Source organism: Channa argus, chromosome 4 (assembly GCF_033026475.1).
Source record: "Channa argus isolate prfri chromosome 4, Channa argus male v1.0, whole genome shotgun sequence".
NCBI lineage: Eukaryota > Metazoa > Chordata > Actinopteri > Anabantiformes > Channidae > Channa > Channa argus.
Window position 1 is genome coordinate 6,518,310 of NC_090200.1, and position 19,981 is coordinate 6,538,290.

General features: G+C 39.5%; 1 protein-coding gene across 2 annotated transcripts in view; it reads left to right on the forward strand.

Annotated features, from left to right (window-relative positions):
• LOC137126042 (neural cell adhesion molecule 2-like) overlaps window positions 1-19,981 on the forward strand; it is a 237,595-nt gene that overhangs the window by 108,512 nt on the left and 109,102 nt on the right. The window lies entirely within an intron of this gene.

The following is a 19,981-nucleotide window of genomic DNA, read 5'->3' on the forward strand; positions in this document are numbered from 1 at the left end:
TTGACGGTTCCTGTCAACCACACAACAAATGCAAAATTACAATAAAATAATGGCCACGAGGAACACAAACCCCCAGCTAAGAGCTAATTAAACCTTTATATGCACAGAAATAACTGTAAATTGATATCAAAGAAAAAAGAACCCACTTCAAAATAAAAGAAACTCTTAATGACCAAAAGAAGCACTAAACAACTATGAACTATGAAGAAAACTACTACTGGGAAGCACCAAGCTACTGCGAACACACAATGTGTTGTTTACATCAGTATGTGGTTTCTTGCTCTTAATGCAGGATGGGAGGGAGGCCTTTTATATCTGTATCCAGGAACATGTTGTTTTATAATCTGTCCAGGGGTGAGAGTCAAGGGTGTCAGCTGTGCCCATGTGTGTTTAGCAGCTCGAAAGATTAAAGGATCACTGAGCTCCCGCATCTCTTCATTTCAAAGAGGGGAATGTGCACAGTTGTTTCACAGCCGGGAGGGGCTATTACTCCATGTGGAGATGTGTGGGATCCATTAAAATATTCGTCGCTTTCTTCACTGGCCTTCACCAGCACACTCAACCATTGAAGGGGCCTTGCTGCAGATTCTTTTTTTGCGGTGGGCTGTCCCTGCATTACCAAGCCTCAGATGATAGAGTGAGTTAAATTACTCCCAAAGATGACAATATGTCAACACACCTGTCTGCGTTTATCCTCATTGGACAATGTTTGTAGCTTTGCTTATCCTTTTCAGCAACGCCATGCACTAACATAGTGTGTGTGTGTGTGTGTGTGTGTGTGCGTGTGTGTGTGTGTGTGTGTAATTTATGGGTTATTTAAAAGAACATGCCAGCAGTTTTTACACATTTTTTTTAATTGTGTTGTAGCATTAATTTGAAGCAGACAGATGAATTATGTATTGTCCATTAATGCTCACTCATTTTGAAAGCGTGCAAGCAAAAATTAGATACACTCAAAAAAATCAGTTTCATCCATTCTGCATTTGATCAAATCTAGTAAACATGATTTGTTTTGAATGTGTTAATAGTAATAGTAGTAATAAAATTAGCAGACATGCATCATTTACAATAAGCACATATGATCTATTCTTATTCATTGTATCAATATAACATGTTTAAAACATTATGTTTACTTGGTTTGATCAAAATCAGAATGATGCACATGAGCTTAGAGAGGCGCTAGATACATTTAATTACTACCTATTGGAATTAAAAGTGAATGTCTGTAATGAGCAGTCTCAAAAAACATATAACATGCTTTAAAGACAGTCCAGTATTCAAATTATATCTTTACATTGAATTTAAAAACATTTAAGTAAATGTGTGTGAATGGGAAGCATTTCTGTGTGTATAATTAAATATATACACGTTTATATATTTACAGTATTTTCTTGCATGTGATTTCAGTGATTTCATGCAGGTCTTTGCCCAAGGAGCAGATGGCTGTGTTTCCCGAACACTGAAAATAATGGATATGCCCATGAACACAACATTGTCAGAGGAATCAGTGTCAAGTGGCCACTTAGATAGGGTCTAGATGCTGGTAGATGGAGGGAAAGAGGCAGGTGAGAGCCACACTGGTGAGGTAATGACAACTTGGTGTTGAAGGTAAAGTCAACAATGCTGATGGAAGAGCCCAAATTATCCATGTGGAACGGTGTTGTGTGGGTCTGTCAGTATGTTCGTGCATATGTGATTGAAACCTAAGCTGGAAGGGTTGTGTTTTTGTAGCATCTCGACTGAGCAGCCAAAAGTCGATAGAGGAGGTCTGCACTCATTCAATAGTGCACAGTGGCTTATGGAGACATAGATTTTTTAGTAGATTAAAAGAGCTCAAAAGCAAAGTCAATATCATTTAATGGCTCACTCTGTGTTATGTTATCTGATGTTGAGAGTTTGTTTATGTCTGTAATGCTTTTAAACACTGGAGTGAACATGCAAAATGTGGGGACGTTTGACAAAACCACTATTGATGCAAAACCACCATTTGTTTGGAAATTTAACAACATGAAGACGACGATACAGATATTTGTAGATGGTTGGGGATTCAGCATCCCTCTGTTTTAAAGTAAACCATTGCTAGTCAGTTCCTCAATAGCTAATTCAGCATATACTTTGTGCACAATGGCTTAAAGTTACTGATTGGACCTGGAACTTTAGTTTAAAGAAGGAAACATTTTAGAGTAAAAGCAAAACTCTTTCAAATATGACACACACCACAAATTAGGACACACAAAAAACTGACAATGCGTAGTAGATGAGACTTATTCTTACCTCTCTGCAAAACTAAATCGTGTAAATGGTTTGTTTGTCAAATTTCCCTCCTCTGCTCGTCATGCCTGCTGTGTCCTACTTTCAGACTACTTTAAACCACAGTGAAAACATTCTCCTGGTAAATTCTCTGCAGTGTCAGGGAAAAAGTAGACTGCATCTTCTGTCAATTAGTGTGTTTTCCACCATATGTGATGTTCAGTTATCCTGTTTGTGAATTGCAGCATGAAAATGTCACATTTTGCCTGGCCGTGTGCTGAAGGCTCAAGCCTTTGTGAACGATAATTAAGAATGCATTATATTCAGACATACCTGAAATATGCTAATATGTGTACATATTGTGTATTGGGGCCTTTGTCAAATCTATTATCTATTCATATCCATATTCACCCGTTCAGTTTATTCTTTAACAGCTAATTTTGAATCCACTTTTGTCGTATGTAATTAGTTGTGTAATGGTAACGATTAGCTAGAACATTGCGGCGGCCTTGTTTTTGAATGTCGGCACCAGAAGTAGATTCAGTCAGAACATCACAGAGCGGTGCTACCTCTGGTAAAAGCAGATGACATAAATTGATTCCATCTAAAATCATAGCATCAAACATTAATGTGTCACTGGCTTCTGCTATATCCATAACCACACCCAACAATCGCTCGCACCTCAGCTTAAATGCATGCTGGATTATGCAACAGAAACCTCGAAACTACATTTAATCTTGTTGTGTTGATAGTTAAAGTTTATTCGAAGTTTCGTCTGCTGCCAGCTGTTCACTTCGCCTCCATTTCCTGAAGGAATTTTAGGGCTGTTTAGCTGCTAAACGCTCCACAATGTTCACCAACCCATGCTAACTGTCAGTGCTGTTTGATGCTGAACAGTGTGCATAAACCTTATAGTGAGGTTGCAGGACCATAAAATGAAACAACATGAGCCGAAAAATCCTAATATGCTCAGCTGAGCTAGAAGTGCAGAGTGGATGATAATTTTCCGTGGATTCCTCTCTACAAGTGACTGCTTGCATTTGATGCAGGATCATTTGATTCCATTGTTATTTTACGAGTATTGAATCAGGCTGCTTTAAAAGTGTGGCGTTGGAGCGGAAGTTCAACAGTGTGATAAAGTAAATCTTTGAAACCTTTATCGTAAATTGCCATGCCACCAAACTTCCAACTTCCAAGTCCAGACACAATATCAAACTTTAATTGGTAATGGTATCGAAATGCATATGCATTGGTTAAATGTTTTTATAGTCAATACAGAATGTTGAGAAGCCAATTCAATTACATTTTGCTTCATGTTCAGCGTGGACATAATCTTTTTTCTTCACCTCCTTGTCAACTTGCACAAGGAGATCAGTTAGGACAGGGTGTCAGGGCCATAAAAGGAATTGGAAGATGGATTCTGAATTTTGTGGGGTAAATTAACCCTGGATTCTTCAAGCGATGAAATGAAGAAACCAGAACAATGCCGTGGCAATCAGCAGCCAAGAGAGAATCCACATCGAGTTTTTTGGACAAGCTAGCAACAGGCAGAAGAGGTTCAAAGGAGGAGGTGTTTGTATGATAAGGGAAAAAGAAGAAGGAGACTGTTGTTCTTAACTGAGACAAACTGGAGCTATTAGAAGGCCTATTGTTGCCAGACCAGACCCTGAAAGAAAAGCTTGTCCTAGCACTTATTCAGTGAATAGATGTGGCCAGCACTCCTGGCTATCTTAGCTGATCGCACAGATCAATCTGGCCAGAGAACCTTCAGCAGCTGTAGAGGAAGCCGTGTGTGTTCTTTGTGTGGATGTGAACACATGAACAAGTTGTTTGATTAGTTCCATCTTTATTTATGTAGATAGGTCTACAATTAAATCTAATGTAATCCAAAGTAGACACCAGCATAATTTAGCATTTGAATATCGATTTCTCTCAGCCTGCCATGATTTTAACATACCGTAAACAGGTTTTCTCAATCAGCTTACTACAATAGAAAGAGGTTCAGCAAAACAGTTTCTGAAATGTCACATGGAAGGTTTCTGACTTGTTTGATTGAAAAGGAAAAGATTGTGTGAAACACTTTAAAACAAATGTAATCTCAGCACATGTGCACAATCCTCAACTAGGTTAGTAGAGTCTGTCGAAGTGTAAATATATATATGTATATAAAAGGAGAATTTTTTAAACCTTTATTTGGCTTTGTCCAGTGAAAAGTTAGTCTGTTACAAGCTATGTCCTCTAATTTCCCCCAATTTAAATATCTTTCAGAATCATGTGGCCCCCTGCATCGTCTACATTGAAATGCATGTGTATTTTTAGGCATCGTAAAGCCGTTATGGATTTAGTAAAGACATCAAATGCAACAGAAGTTGCTGATATATTAAGTTATTCATGAGCTAATGTTCGCAGGTTGTTTCCTTTTTGTGACAGTTTACATGTCGTGGCACACGCGGCTCTTTCTCTTTTTGATACAGTTAGTTGTTAGTTCTTTAAGCCTAGATGCTGCAGCAAAGCCAAATTGCAGGTTTCGTATGAACCTGACCGTTCGAAGCAAAGCGGTTACTGTTGCATCAAACCTAGAGTTCCTAAAGTACATTATGTTCAGTTGGTGCAACAGGCTACAGGCGTAATGAGATTAATCCTTCAAACGACTGTTTACTTCATTCACCTCACAGTCTTATAACAATGTGCTAATGTCCAATTTAATTCCACCTCTTCCCTAAACACACTGACACACACATATTGCTTCCTGTCCACCTGTACTCGTTGCACAACTTCAAAGATGGCTGATTTAACTAGTGCTATCTCCCACTCCAGTAAACATGTTCCAAAGCAACTTTGAAGTAGCATCAATCTTTCTTTTGCATCTGTCAAACTCGTCTAACATCCACTTTCCAACCAACCAGCCCATCAGGGGAAAATCTAAGGGGCCTTCAGGCGTTTGACACGCTGTAAATAGACTGGTGTGGGTAAACCGCAGCGCCAATGAGCTCTGAATAGGTCGGGTCTATTTCCTGCCTCATAACTGTGCAGTTTCATCTCCCCCATAGACCATATAGTGTAACACATGCCTCCTAATGGTCCTCTCATCATTCTAAATTCAACTCACAGTGTTTTTATCACCCCTTCCTTAATTTGTGTTTGCATAATTGAAAGAAAATTAGATTTATGGGAAACCCCACATTCAGAAGAGAGAGGCTGCATTTCTTCTCTATCTCTGTCTCCTGCTCTCACATATTCCCACACACACACACACGTACACACACAGACACAAACACACACACACACACACATACGCTGACCTTGTTGCCTCTTTTATTTACTGCACAATGAATGCAATTTCCAGAGTCTAATTAGAGCTGTTAAAGCCCAGCCTTTTGGTCTGTGTCATTTATAGGTGAATACACTATCGGTCCAGTTCCCTTTCGCCCCCCAAGTCAGAGTTTTCCTCCCCACTTTTTGACTCAGGCCCAGAAGCACACACTTCCCCTGTTTGAAGTCAAAAGAGGACCATTTTCTCCACTCAATTTCATTTGGGCTACTTAATTAATCATTTCCCCGCATTTTCAGCTGAACACCCACAAATTGCCCTGGTCAGAGCCCGAAGACAAAGGGATTTTGTGTTAATTAAGCATACAGCAATTCATTTACACACCATCCCCTTCCTCCCACATGCACACGTCCACTAACAGCAACTCTGCAGCTGTCACCGCTTCAATTTGTGTGTTCATTTTTCTTTGTCTTTGTGCCGTCTATGCCTCATGCTCAGGAAAGCACTGTACCTTGATTATAATCACATTCAAGCAAGGAGAGAAAGGATTTGGTTCCAGTTTCGAGCGGGCATCTGCTTGATAAAAAGGTTTTTTGCACAAAGGAGTCTAACCGAGCAGTGCCTTCAGCCATTTTTCTCCAGGACTTAAAACTTTTGTTGTTTTTTTTTTTTTTTTTTGGGGTGGAGTTGGACCCAGAGTGATGCTTCATTTCTAATTTTGACCAAATGAAACACATAATCCAAAGCAGCAAAAATATCAGACTTGTATTTACTAAATTTCTCTGTTAATTATAGATACCATTTAGAGGAGAACATGAAAATTTTAAATCTGTTCAGCTTGTCTCACAGAAACTTTTGTACTTGAAAAATAAGCTAGAAAACATCTTAAAATTTCTTCAAGGAAGTTCTGTTGGCTCTATTTACTTTGGACATAATATATTACAAGCTATTCGGCTTTGATACTGACGTATATTGATTTTTTTTCTCTTCCACCTCTGATACCATAAAGCCCATACATAACTCCTGAACCCAGCCGTCAACCAGTGTAGGTGAATAGATCTTCTTTTTCTCACTGTTGGCAGGGAGATCTGGCTGAGCAATGTTTTATAACACACTGACGTATCAGTCGGTGTCTCAGACTGGAGCTGATGGACGATCGTGACCTTTGTCTCCTCATACCCAGCAATGACCACTGTATATCAGCTGGCCACAATCAATACGCCTACCAACAGCCCTTGAACCACACACGCGTGGCAGGGATTCACACAGCTGGTGCATCCAGTACATGTGAGTAAATCAGGCGTGTAAACAACACTACCAGTCAGAGCGTTTAAACAGCACATGCAGCGCACATTTACAAAGCTATTAGGAGTCATGTTTGCTCAACAGCTGCCGTAATAAGCATCAGTTTGGGCACTAAAAGGTCATTTCTTTAATCGAATGTTGTGTAAGAAGTGCAAAATGCACTTATCAGCCATCCACAGAGGAAGTTTCTTCATAACTTACTTCTAATCAACTGTTCTGAGTGCTGTTAAAATCAGTAAAGGCTCTTATCTGATGTTTTCTGGCACCACAACAATATTAAACAGATATATTAGGGCCTCAATGTCACCGGCTATTAAATTGTGTGGCACTGAGAGGAACAAGCTGTTTTTTCAGACCCAAGGAAGCAACCACTGACTGAGTTATGCTTTAAAACAAAGGCAGATGTTTCTGGTGGTCTCACCGTCACCATGGCAATGCAGATAGCGGATTTCAATAGGCATGAGACTTCATTAATTCCGGGCAAAATGTTGCACTGATGGACTGTGTAACTGCAATGCATCTCTCCCCCCCCCTGAAATTAGATAAAACAAGTGAATCCACTCATCTGCTAATTGCAAGAGAGGAACAGAAGGAGAGATGAGGCAATAGAAGAGGGGAGCCAAAGAAGGTGAAAATTACCCTGGGGTTTTTTTGTTTTCTGTCTTGCGCCACTCCATTGTGTAACTGTCAGCAAGATGTGAGGTGTGTGCACTGGTGCAGTGAGGTAGCCTCCAGTAGCGTGACAAGATTATCTTTATCACCTGTCACTCTGACATTAGGTGTCTCTGCTCAACCCCAAATCCTCCCTGCTTCCCTCCCTGTGACTAAAACATCCTCCATCTCCCCACCTCTGCTTCATATGTGCTATGCATAGTGTGTGGGTAGTTCTGCTGTTTGTTGTCAGCGCCAGACTCAAAGCTGGCAACAAAAGGGAGGCTACACATAGCTATAATACCAAAACTACCCTGAACATAATCATATGGACTCGCTACAATATGGTGCCTCAAATAAACATATGGGGCTTCTCAATAGAAACCTAATAATAAATTCTACAGCCATGCAAAATGCTAATATGCTCACAGTGGCTGTGCTACAATACTAGCTAGGCTGCTAACTAAACACAAAGTGTGGTTGAAGCTGATACAAATAGTTTTAGACAAATCTGTCCAAATTAAATCTGACACATAAAATGTGAATGGCTCACCAACGTATTTATTTTTCCTCCCGAGAGGAACGTGAGCATCGGCATCTGTACTAGGTTTATGAAAAATCGATTCAGTAGGCACTGAGATGTTTCAATCTGGATGAGGGACGGTTCAACCAACCAACATTTCTATTGCCAAACCACTTTCATGCAAATTTCCTTCAGTCTGTCTTCAAATCCAACCTCAGCAACAATGGCATCTTGGAAACATAGTAGGAGCTGAGAAAACCAGAATGGGAGGAAATAATAGCCGTTTGTGGAAAACTTTCAAAAGAGTGAGCTTAAACAAAATGACACAAAATAAAAACAGTATTCTTTCATAAGAAAAGTTGTTCCAGTAACCCACATTTGTTAACCGCACTGGATCTCTACCTTAACATGGAAAAAAAAAAAAAAAGGTGGTACCACACTGGCAACAATGAAGGCCTTCATTTTTGTTTCCCACCTCCTACTTTCACCACATACTGTACTGTGTATACATTTAAAATTCAATACCTGCTTCAAGCTGAGCATGCAAACAAACAAGGAGTAGGCAGACCCACACTGAAAGCAACACAGTCTAAATTGAATATTGATTGTTGCTAATTCATGCGCACCGACTCCGTATGAAATAGCAGTAAAGAGACAAAGCGCGTTGTAGTCGCCGATCTCCTACAGCAGGTTTCCCTGAGCTGTGCTGCTTTGGAGTTCATCGTGACCATAGTAATCTGATCATGGTCACTTTACAGGACCAGCCGGTGTCTTGGAAATCATCACTATCACGGTATGATGACAAAATTGAGGCCATTTTTTTCTGAATCTGTCATCTTTACTGCCACATCAAAGAGAAGATATTCCACAGTGCATGATGGTGGTTAGGGAAATATACCAGGGAGTAGTTAATGAAGCACATTACAGTAGAGAGATGACATGGATTTTGAGGGCTTGAAATTGGCACCACAGATGCTCATCAAGCAATAAGCGCTATTTGGATGTAATTTTATGGTAATCCTTTCATTTTCTGAGCCATTTTGTTCATTTCATGGATTGTAGAGGCAACTCTAAAGAGAGACTAGAGGAAAATGGCACATGGCACACAATAAAATGAGGTTCCAAATTCAAATGAGCATAATGCATCATGGTTAAAAATGCTACTCAGAGTCGTTTAGCAAATAATTGGGAGTAGCATATGAATAAATGCACAAGTTTCACTTACCAGAAACAGCAGTGATTGTATTGATGGAGCACACGGACAGCGAGACGGAGAGTAAAAAATACAGACTCCAAAAAAATGTTTTCTTTTATACAGGCAAGCATTGTGAAGTGTAATTGAGTGGAATAGTTTAATAATCTCATCCATTGCACAATCCATTTTTATTTTTATCATGCCAGGCACAGTCTGCTGCCCTATGATGAATTCAGGATCAAGGTTACTTTGTACTGTAAATGAGAAGTTCAGCTGACTCTTATTTCCCCAAAAGCACAATTATTTTCTTTAATTGTTTCATCCTACATTGTGTAATTGTGTGTTAAAGAGCATTACCGCAGTGTTTATAGAAACCCACACATCGCTAACATTTGTGTTCATTCTGAAGAGTCGCCAAGAGACATATTGCTCTAATCAACACTTGCCAACTGTACTTGTCACTGAAAAATCTAAAGCTATTAACACAGGAAAAGCTAGTGTGCAATATCAGTCATCTTGATAAAGTAGCTGTCATTTTTAAATGGTAGTCATCAGAGTGAGGCTTGTGTGTTACCCCCTGTGCCACCTGTTATACTGCTAAACTTTTATTAAAAGTTTGGTGAAACTAGGAAAATGGTGTTGTCTTTCCAAAGTCGGGATTTGCAGCATGTCTTCGAATTCAGACAAAAACAAGCTTCTTTGTCAGATTGATTGTTAACATCAGTTTCTGCTGTGTTGCATATTTCTTTGAGCCGCTACCTGCTGGGGAGCACAAATTATTTCCGCCCCCTGCTAATGTGCTAATGTTCACCTCGTTGGTCTTCGCAGGTTACGTGGAGCATTTGATTAATTTCAATGGAACGATGCCCGAGGTCCAAACGCTGTCAGGAAAATTGTAACTTGATCTTCATCCTGATGTTTTTTGTTGATGGATCAATTAGTGACACAAACATCTGGGATTCTTGCTGAAACCAGTAATACCTGTGTGTCCTGAGTCTTCAGTGTGAGGAATATTGTGAGGCTGATTGCCCCACTTTGCCTCTGACTCATGCTGTATTTTATTAACCAAACAATATTGTCTTTCTTATTGTGCTTGTGCAAAAATCGGTCTATTAAAAGACTAACACTAGCATTGAACTGTGTGTCCAGCCAGAGTCAGTGTGGATCCCTCATTACTGACTAGTTCACTAAAGGTTTATGAATCCACAGCAGAATATAGGCCCCAGCAAATACACTATTACACTCGTTCATATAATAATCATCGCTGAAAGCTAGAGCTCCAAATAATTTCACTGTATGAAATCTACTGTGTATATTTTTGACTCATCTTGTGCAACTTCCACCATGCAAATTTCATCTTCCATACACTGATTTGCATCATCTATCATATAACACTATCAGCATGAGTGCAAGATCTTTAGGGGTAGCACCTCTAATTAATATCTGATCAAGGTTAAATGTTTTTTCCTTGTGTTGGTCTACGCTACACTGCACCAAACATACACCAAAACGTACGGTTACGTTCAAAAATTCTCTGCTTCACATTTAACCCGTTTAGAGTTTGACTGCAGCAGAAAGTGGGGAAGTATTTTTAGGATGAATCCGTCTGATTTAATTTTGTCGGGGTCCGCTGTGTGTGAGCATTGTGTTCTGCATAGTAACTGGGTGTACATTCAGTGAACGCAGGAGAAGTGTGTGACTGCACTTCTTATTCAAGATGTGATGTCTATTATGTTGTCAAGATGGTATGTCATTTTCGCAGCATGTCATTAACTTCTTTCTCCTTTTTAAATTGGGAAAAAAAAAAATCAGCAAGGTCTCGCTATTCCCGGGTCTCCATTTAAGAAATCAATCTCATAAATAAACATTCGAACACTTTAATTAACTGAGTAAGAGGCTTGGGTCTGTTATTCCCGGAGGTTCGCATATCCCAAGACAGCAGGATCATTTACAGTGATGCGACACATTGGGGCATTTTCCCCTCAAGTTTGTTTTCCAACAATGACAACAAACTGCAGCGTGATTCTAAATATAGTTGGTTTTTCAAAGCCGATGACCATGGGCGATTTGCAGCCTGCTTTGGAATAAATTGCTGATCAAAAAAAAAAAAAAAACAGTTCATATACAAAGACTTTGAAGTACGAAATGGCTCTTATCAACTTTTGCCAGCTGTTTTAAAGACATCCGCTCTTTGCATGTGTGTGTTGCATTTAAGGTCTGTAAAAATTGCTTTCATTCATGCAAATCCCCATCATTGAGATTCAGTACGCATCAAAAGTGCACTTACCCCAGAGACAAGATGTACAGTTCAGTATCATGAAGTCAGAGAAGAAAGTTTTGCTGCTGACTTTTGTTAGCTTTAGCAAGAACCTGTTATTGAGAGGGATATCAGCTTTAAGACTAATGGTTTCCGTGCTGATTAACGCTTCATTTTTTCATGGTAAAAAGCTTAAGGTAACCAGCTCCCACAAAGACAAAATTTGACATTTTTCCACTGGATTGCAAAACCAGCATGTGTGAGAAAGACATTTCAACGACTAAAAGATCAGTGCTGAGCAAAGAGTCTCATCCTGGTAATACATGTAAAATGGGTTTTTAAGACAGGATGGCAGAGATATTTCCAGGTTGTTGGATTATTGGCTGCAGTTGGAGCAATTCAATTAGCACATGGACGAGATTAATCAGAGGCGCGGCCCTGCTCCCTCACACCTCGGTAGTGCGGTGTAAACCTAGGCTGCAGCCAGAAGGATTCATTATGGTCAGCCTTAATCCATTTTCAACATCATAGAACATGAAAGTGGTTTGAGTCAGAAGTTGGAGAGATTTAATTAAGCGAGTTCACCAGATAGTTATCTAAGAGCTTTATCAGACAGACAAGCATTGAAATCTGTTAGTGTGGGGCATTTTCAGATGCTGAGATTACACTCTGTCCCTATATGAACTCTCCTCTCTTGGAGGAATAAGTTAATGTTTTTTGACATTTTCGTGCCTGACAGGCAAACGAAGACGTCTAGTGCAAAGTTATAGATTCAGGATTAGATACAGAGCGATGCAGATTAGATACAGTGGGATTGAAGCTGTGCATGGTGCATATGTTGGTTCCTATACAGTATTTCTTCAGTAAGCACTTTAATTCCACAGTTTAAAAAGCGAAAGCCAGGTCAGGACCACTTAATGTGTAATATTAAGTTTTAGTAATTTATTATATGTCATACTTTAGTGTTTGCATAGAACCTTTATTTTCACTTTACAGTACGTTTCTGCATAAAGGCAGAAGGGTGGATTGCTGTCGTGTCCAAACTACATTCGCATTGTGATTATGTTTTCACATTCAGCAGCTGAACATATTCCCATTACTCTTCGATTTTGTGTTATTCACTTGTAGAGAAACTGTGTTCATAATTACATTAGATAATTGAGAACATTTGCAGCAAGGTTATGAAATGAAATCCCTGTTTGTTCAGAATATTAAGCAATGGATGTTACAGTATATGTCCCAAAATGTGTCATTGATAATGATAACACTAGGTGCACAGTGACTTGTGTCATTATATTGTCACTCCGCAGTCATTTTACAAGCTTAACCTCCATTATCTTAAGTGTTTAAAGATTGAAAATGTCAAAAGTTTGGTTCCAGTTTTAAATAATCTCATCAATAAACCAGGTCACGTGGACGTTTGAAAAGCAAGATGCAATTTTATGGCTTGTCTTCAGAAAAGAGCTCAGTCAATCAAAGCTTCTCAGGGGGCGCAAATAACAAGCCAAGGTGCTTTTATTTCCATGTGGAATTCAGCTCTGTGTAAATGTATTAGGTATGATTCTTCTGTTTGCTCTGTGCTGTGATGCGATGTGACGAATAGAACTGTCAGATATATAAAACGATGCCAAATTAATTTATCACAGGAAGATAAATGCATGTGACTGTATTTGTGTTAATGTTTGTGTGAATGGTGTAGGTTGCGGTAGTATTCTTTCAGGATGTTTCATCAGTCTGGCTGCTCGCTGAACAGCAGGATGCGCTCATTCACTTTCACTTTGATCGGGTGAGACCCCACATGAATACACTGAAGATCAGGGATATATTAAGGGATTAATAGAAGAGGAGTCAGAAAAGGAGCATCTGCTGGTGTTTAGTCTTGGAGCTGTGATCCGTGTGCTGTTGCCAAAGGGTCCAGTGGGAAGATGAGCCGTCCTGTGTGACTGACCAGGTGATATAGAGATAGTGGACAAAGGAAGGAGGAGCGCTGTGACAGCACACTGACTGGGACCATTGGGGCTTTGAGAGCAGCTTAGGCAAGTAAGCTGTTGACAGTTGCTGCTGCTGTCTTCCCTTAGTCACCAGACAATTTCTAAGCTATAGAGGCATATTAAGTTTGAAACATATGGTTATGTGGGGTTTTGACAACACAAGACATTTAAGTCTGTAGAGAATGTTAATGGCAGTTTTTCTGCTATTTTCTGACATGCATCCAATATTTTATCAGTTAATTTAAAATAAATGACCAGCAGATCCATCAGTAACAAAGATATGTGTTAGTTACAACTCTAGTTGTCCAGTTGACCTTGGAACCACCGAGTGCCAAAATAAACAGCTGAAGGCTTTGAGAATATCGAAGTCAGGGACGTGAGCAGTAGAGACTTTTCAGGTGAACATGTGCCTTTTGCCAAAAGCTTAATTTCTAAAGAAACTTCTGGCAGAGTTGGAAAACACGTGCCATATTTCCAGGTGTGACCCAAATCCCTCATGTTAGAGAAAAATTCCCCTCTGACTTTGGTCATTGACAGCGGCCTTGGCATCATCACAAAGCTTCCGCTTTCAGTCAAACAGGGATCATAACTTAATCCTAAGCCATCACAAATGCCATCGATTTCCCGTGTTGCTCCGTTTTTTTTTTATTTTTATTTTTTATCTTCCTTTTTCCTCTCTTTTTCCATCCTAGCTGTGAATTGTGATGGCTGAGGGGCTGTCAGGAGCTAAGGGGGGGGGGGGGGGGGGGGGGGGGGGGGGGGGGGGGGGCTGAGTTTTTACCAAAACATGCACATCAAAGAGCACATCATCAACGTGAGCCATCTGTCCTGGCATGGCGTGGTCTGTGCTATCACCCAGCTGATGATGTACACACGCTGTAAAAAAGATTACACAATTCTGCTGCACTAGTAATACTGCGCTTAATAACACACACACAAAGAAAACAAAAACAGGAAGAGTTTTCTAGTGATGCACTTTGTCGTGAATCAACCTTCCTTCCAGTCCTGCCTGCCTGTTACTTGCTTCTTTAACTTTCTGACATAACAAGCTGCCTTTTCATTAGTTTTCTTGGACTGCACTCTACAACGCCTACCCTCTTTCATACACTCATTTCAAATTATTATGTCAATACACTAGCAAGGAAAAATTGAGACCTTCAGACTTGGTGAAGGCTTTCATTTAACAGCATTGGCACTGTATATTTGACAGACAAAACCCACTTTGTTTAACTATTTTCCACTTCACACTATTCAGATGCAGAGACTTGCTAAATAGGACATGACACTGAATTAATAATCCAATAAGCACAGTATGTCGGATGATTGTATTTCCAGAATGATGAGAGCTAGAGAAACTAGTAGATGTTGTTTATAAGTTATAGTAACCTAACTAAACATGATTACACAGTTAAAAGGCTGATGATGGTGTTCATGGCTGGCTGGTATTGACAAAGCCTGACCAGGAGTTATTTTTACCATTACTGATGCTATATAACAACACAGACTGAAACAGTAGGTGCATATGCAAAGCCCTAAAAGGAATTGTTTTATTCTTCCATCATTACAGCTGAGAAATTGTATTATACCATAGTGTAAGATTAGAAGGCGCCACATTCCTAGAAAGTGGGGCTTCACAAGGATCATCTGAGTGCTTCCTAACAGAAACACGAGAGTTATTCTAGCTGAGTAACTCACACAGGCTCGTGTAAGAATCAACAGTTCAAAGAGATAATTAGGGTTAGGTCATGCAGAGCTGTTAAATCAATCAGCACACTGTCTTAATGAATTCTGAGAACGTACAAGCAGCCACTGAGTAGACACTCAAATGAGGCTGATACAGTCTTGCGCTATTCGTTTTTTTTTTTTTTTTTTCCCATGCATAGTTTTAAACACATTATTCTTCCCTTTGTATGGTTTCCTGTACAATCAGCTTTTTACCTCCTTTGGCTGCGGTTTTAAAATGATGGGCAATTTTGAAAGAGCTGTAAGATAGCGGGAGGATCCAGACAGCTGCTGACACCAGGGAACAAGACAGGTCTTATAGTATCACAAGTCCGATGTCAAGGGAACAAGACGATGGTATCTAATGTGACTTCGTCTCCCTTACAGTTCAGGAGAATTCAGCCAAATTGGGCTCAGAGTAAAAATATACACTTACTCTATTACTGGTTGTGTGGATTTGTTGCTAATGGGGATACATGTTTTATCCTTGATGGGCTAAATCTAATTAAAATAGAAGATTATAATATTCACACACTGAGCATTTCATGAAATAGAGGCATTAGGGGAACAGGGATTGCAAAGCAATCAATACTTAAAAAAGACAAGCCAGGGGTTGTGCAGATTCATAGAGATTAGTTTTATTATACTAACAAGTAATTGGTCCTTCATGTTTTGTAATAAACAAGTTTTAGTTGTCCCACATCGGCCTGCCTCTTCTTTAATCTATTTTATGCAATGGACGTGTTCATTTAGCCACAATGATGTATGGACAGAGGGGATGGATGGACAGTAGAAATGAGTGTTGCCGAAGCATCTAAAGGTTAAAAGAAGAAGGGCAAAAAAAAAAAACCACGAAACTTTGCCACTGGACAGGCCCTGAAGTCGTATTCTGTGACAGCATGCAAAACAGATTTGACCACAATACACTAGTGATCATAGACATAATTAGATTATAGCCAGAAAGTATATGGTTGTTGTCAGATGAATATCTTGAGGGCTGAAAAACATTTCAAGCTTTGGATTTCTCCACACTTTTAATCATTGTGCGTGACACAATGAGGCTGGCGTGTTGTGGTTATTGCTAGCTTTTCAAAAACTAAAAACCCAGTAGCAAAAGTATTGGATTGGATTGGTGAGTATGTCCTGCTGTCTGTGTGAGACGCTGGATCTATTGCTACTTTTGTCAAACACATAGGTTAATCCGCATTCTGAAACCTTGCTCTTATAATATTAAAAGCAAAACATATGGACTTTCTTTTGTAATCCATTGCTCTACTCTTCTCCAGTTTGCCTAACTGTATTTACCCAGCAATATTTGTCTTGCTGCCTGTACAGCATGTGATCAGTCTGTCAGAGGTATCATGAATTTTGAAAACTGTTTTTAAAAAACAAGTGAAAACATACACATTGTTCTGTTTTCTTTATTTTATATCTGCTTTAAAACAGTGTTGTCAGCCAACTCATGGAGCTAATTGCTTAATTAACTTATAAATCTGCCAGCAGCAGTTTCCCATTCAGCAGACCAAATCAACCATGATCAGCTAGAAATGAAATGTGTCCACCCTTGTCTGAAGTCAAATGCCCATTGTTGGAACACATTGCTCAGTAATGCCCAGTGGGAACTATATGTTTATGATTATAAACTGCATATGAGGTAAAATGGATTGGAGGCAGGCCAAGATGATCAGTTGAAGCGCTACATACTTTTACAGCAGATTTGTTTTCTTACCCTACTGTCGCACAGACTGCAGGTCCCCCCGATTGACGAGGTCGTGTTTCTGTGGTGATAGAATGTTGTAAGTGTGAAAACTAAAGTACATCTGAGGTCGTCTCGCCTCTAAATGTGCTCCAGCACCCAGAGAATTTGAGTCCACGTTGTTTGTGTAATCATTTTCACTTTAACAAGAGGAGATGGCTAAAAGATTCTGAGTCATTCATCAATTTGATTTCCTTGAGCAATAGTACTCTCATATTTTTTTTTGCAGAGGCGTCCTTTGCAATATTCAGCTCCTTTCTTTTATTGAGGAGGTGGATGTTCTAAGTGAAAAAACAAATCTGTTGTTGTTTTTTTATTCATATACTTTTCTTTGTTTACATCCTCAAAAGCACATTTTGTACACAATACTTGGTGTGTGTGAGTCTTTATGAGGCTTAAAGTCTATGAGCTTTCCATTTCCTTTTTTTTTTTTTTATTTATTTATTTTTTTTTTTATTTGCAGGTAATTGTGGCCTTTCATCAATGTTTCATGTTCACTCCTGGGGGTCAGTGCTGCAGTCCCCATTCAATCCATTAGCAACCAGCAGAGCATGCTCGACTTGGTCCAGTCTTAGGCTTCGTATCTTTTGCCCCTGTCGTAGTCATGCAGAGGAAATCACAGTGGGTTAAAGCGCCACAGCGTGATGTTTCAGAGCAGGTCTGGCAGTCTTTGCTCAAGTCAAGTGGCTTGTTCAAAATTGACTCTGCTCTGAGAATACACCACGGTAGAGAGTAAGACCACATAGCTCATACAAGGCAGCAGAACCCTTTCATTTCACTTATTTCACTCTGTAGATGGCAAAAAGCACAAATTATTTTTTAGGGTCATCAAAATGCAGTATATACTCAATTTTAAAAACATTTCGGGGAACCTTTTAGGCTTTTCACTGAAATTATGAAACAGGAGTAAAAATGCATGTGGCTGTAAGCCTATGGAAAAGGAAAGCTTTCGTTTAGATCTTGAAACATGGCTGTGGAGATTTGTTCCCTTTCGGGCACAGAATCATTAGTGAGCTTGGAAAATAACGCTGGTCAATAAGACCTAGCTCGGCGTCAGTTTTTCTACGGTCGCTGTGTGGTCGCAGTGGGCGAGGAGGTATTGCTATGTTGAAATGGGAAAGAGTTTTCTCCAAATGTTGGATAAAGTTGTATTAAACAATGCATATAATGCCATCATATCAAACCAAGGCTTGTACTCATGCCTTTTAGAGAAAATGGAATGAAAGTATATTTCTGCAACCTCAAGTCTTAGTAGCAGCTAAATATCCATCCAAGGTTGTGCTGTCAATTATTTCTTCAAACGTTTTACAAAATGTATCTGAAACCTGTCAAGTGAGCTATTCTGTCCGCTATAAGTAAAGTAACCACATTACATCAGGAGTTTTATTTCTAACTGACCCAGAGGCCAATAACTTATTCATCCACACATAATCAGCATTAAACAGAATTACCTGCCGTTCCTGCCGTGCAGCTCTCCTGATAGATACTGAGCTCTCTCGCTTGTAACTTTGGCTCTGTGGGTTGACACAGACGTTAAGACAGCTGACAAGCAGAGAAAGCAGCCTGTATCATTAGGGGTCGTTGAGTTTAATACATTCATTTCTCACTGGTAAAATACATATAATACTTAGATATAATTCATGGTTGTACAGCAGTGAATTCATTTCTTCATCCAGTCGGCACAAAATTCCCAGCCTCCACCCTTATGCAGTTAACTTTTTTCTTGATGTTTGACAAGGCTTTCTGTCTGTCTTTGGTCTCGGCAGGGCACCCTTTGCCCTCCGCAGCTTCGTCTCCGTCCTAGCTGACCTTCCATCCTTTCTTCCTCGTGGCTTTTGCAGGCTCTCGTGTCTTTAATGAGACAATAAGGCACAACTCAACAAACATTCCATCACATTAGCATGGGGGACTGGGGCTAGGGATTGTGTTAAGCTCAGCATTAGCCAGGCTGCCGCTGCCTTAATTACGTTTGCTCAGCACTAGCTACGCTAATGGCTAGTTCCGTCCCACATTTCCTCGTTGGATGAAAGGCAAATGAGCCAGGTTTCAGGTGGAAGATGTTACAGAGCATTGTAGCCCTGAACAACAGGGCACACATACAAAAGTTGTCTTCTAATTTCACGTATCCACCATTTAGATAAAAGACTCATAGTTGTCCAGTAAAAGACATGGCACAAAATGATTGAACTGGGGACTCAGTTGGGATCAAGTAATGATGATTTTTTTTTTTTTTTTAAGCCAATGTTTGTTTTTTAAAAAAGTGATCAAAAAAACGATCAAACTTGGTGTTATATCTTTTCTTGTCGCAGGTTAGACAGTATTAGCCATGGGTTATATTTGCAGTATATTTGTCTAGTGGTGACAGTTCCTGAGACATTCAGTATGCAGGCGTTGTTTGAGTAAAGAAGTGCCAACTGTGATGCATCAGGCTTTGTTATTCGTATAGCTCTTTTACATCACCACCCTTCATTTCCAGTTGTTACCTTCTTGATTGTGGCTGTTTTCTCTTTCTTGAATCTTTCTCACTCGGTGTTCCTTGTTGGTGCGGATAGTTATCCCTGTGGGTGGGGAAATCACTGAGATATCATCTCTTCCACTGTTACATCTGCTCTTTTCTCACTGCACAATAAACACATGTAGCTGCCACAGATATGGACTTGTGAATCCATAATGCATGGATCAGCCTTCTTTTTATTTTTATTTTTTTACCTCTTGGTAGATAATCCTTTTCTCATTGATTTGTCAAAGCATTCAAATCACGTTGTAATTTAGAATGATTAGGTCAGGAGCTGCAGTTTGTGCTGTATTGTCCTTATCTCTTTCTGCCATGCCCCTAAATTCAGAATGATGAACTAAACTTCAGTAGATTATCAATTTGGAAATGAAACAGTAAATGCTACGTTAGTATCTATCTGTATTTTCTAATTGCTAAATAACCACAATGATATACAGAGTTAAATATGAATACAAACATAATACAAACAGACCGTTGCTCACTTTCTACCCATTCAACAGTTGTGGATTAAAAGTAGTAGAACATTAATTTGTAATTGTGTTTAT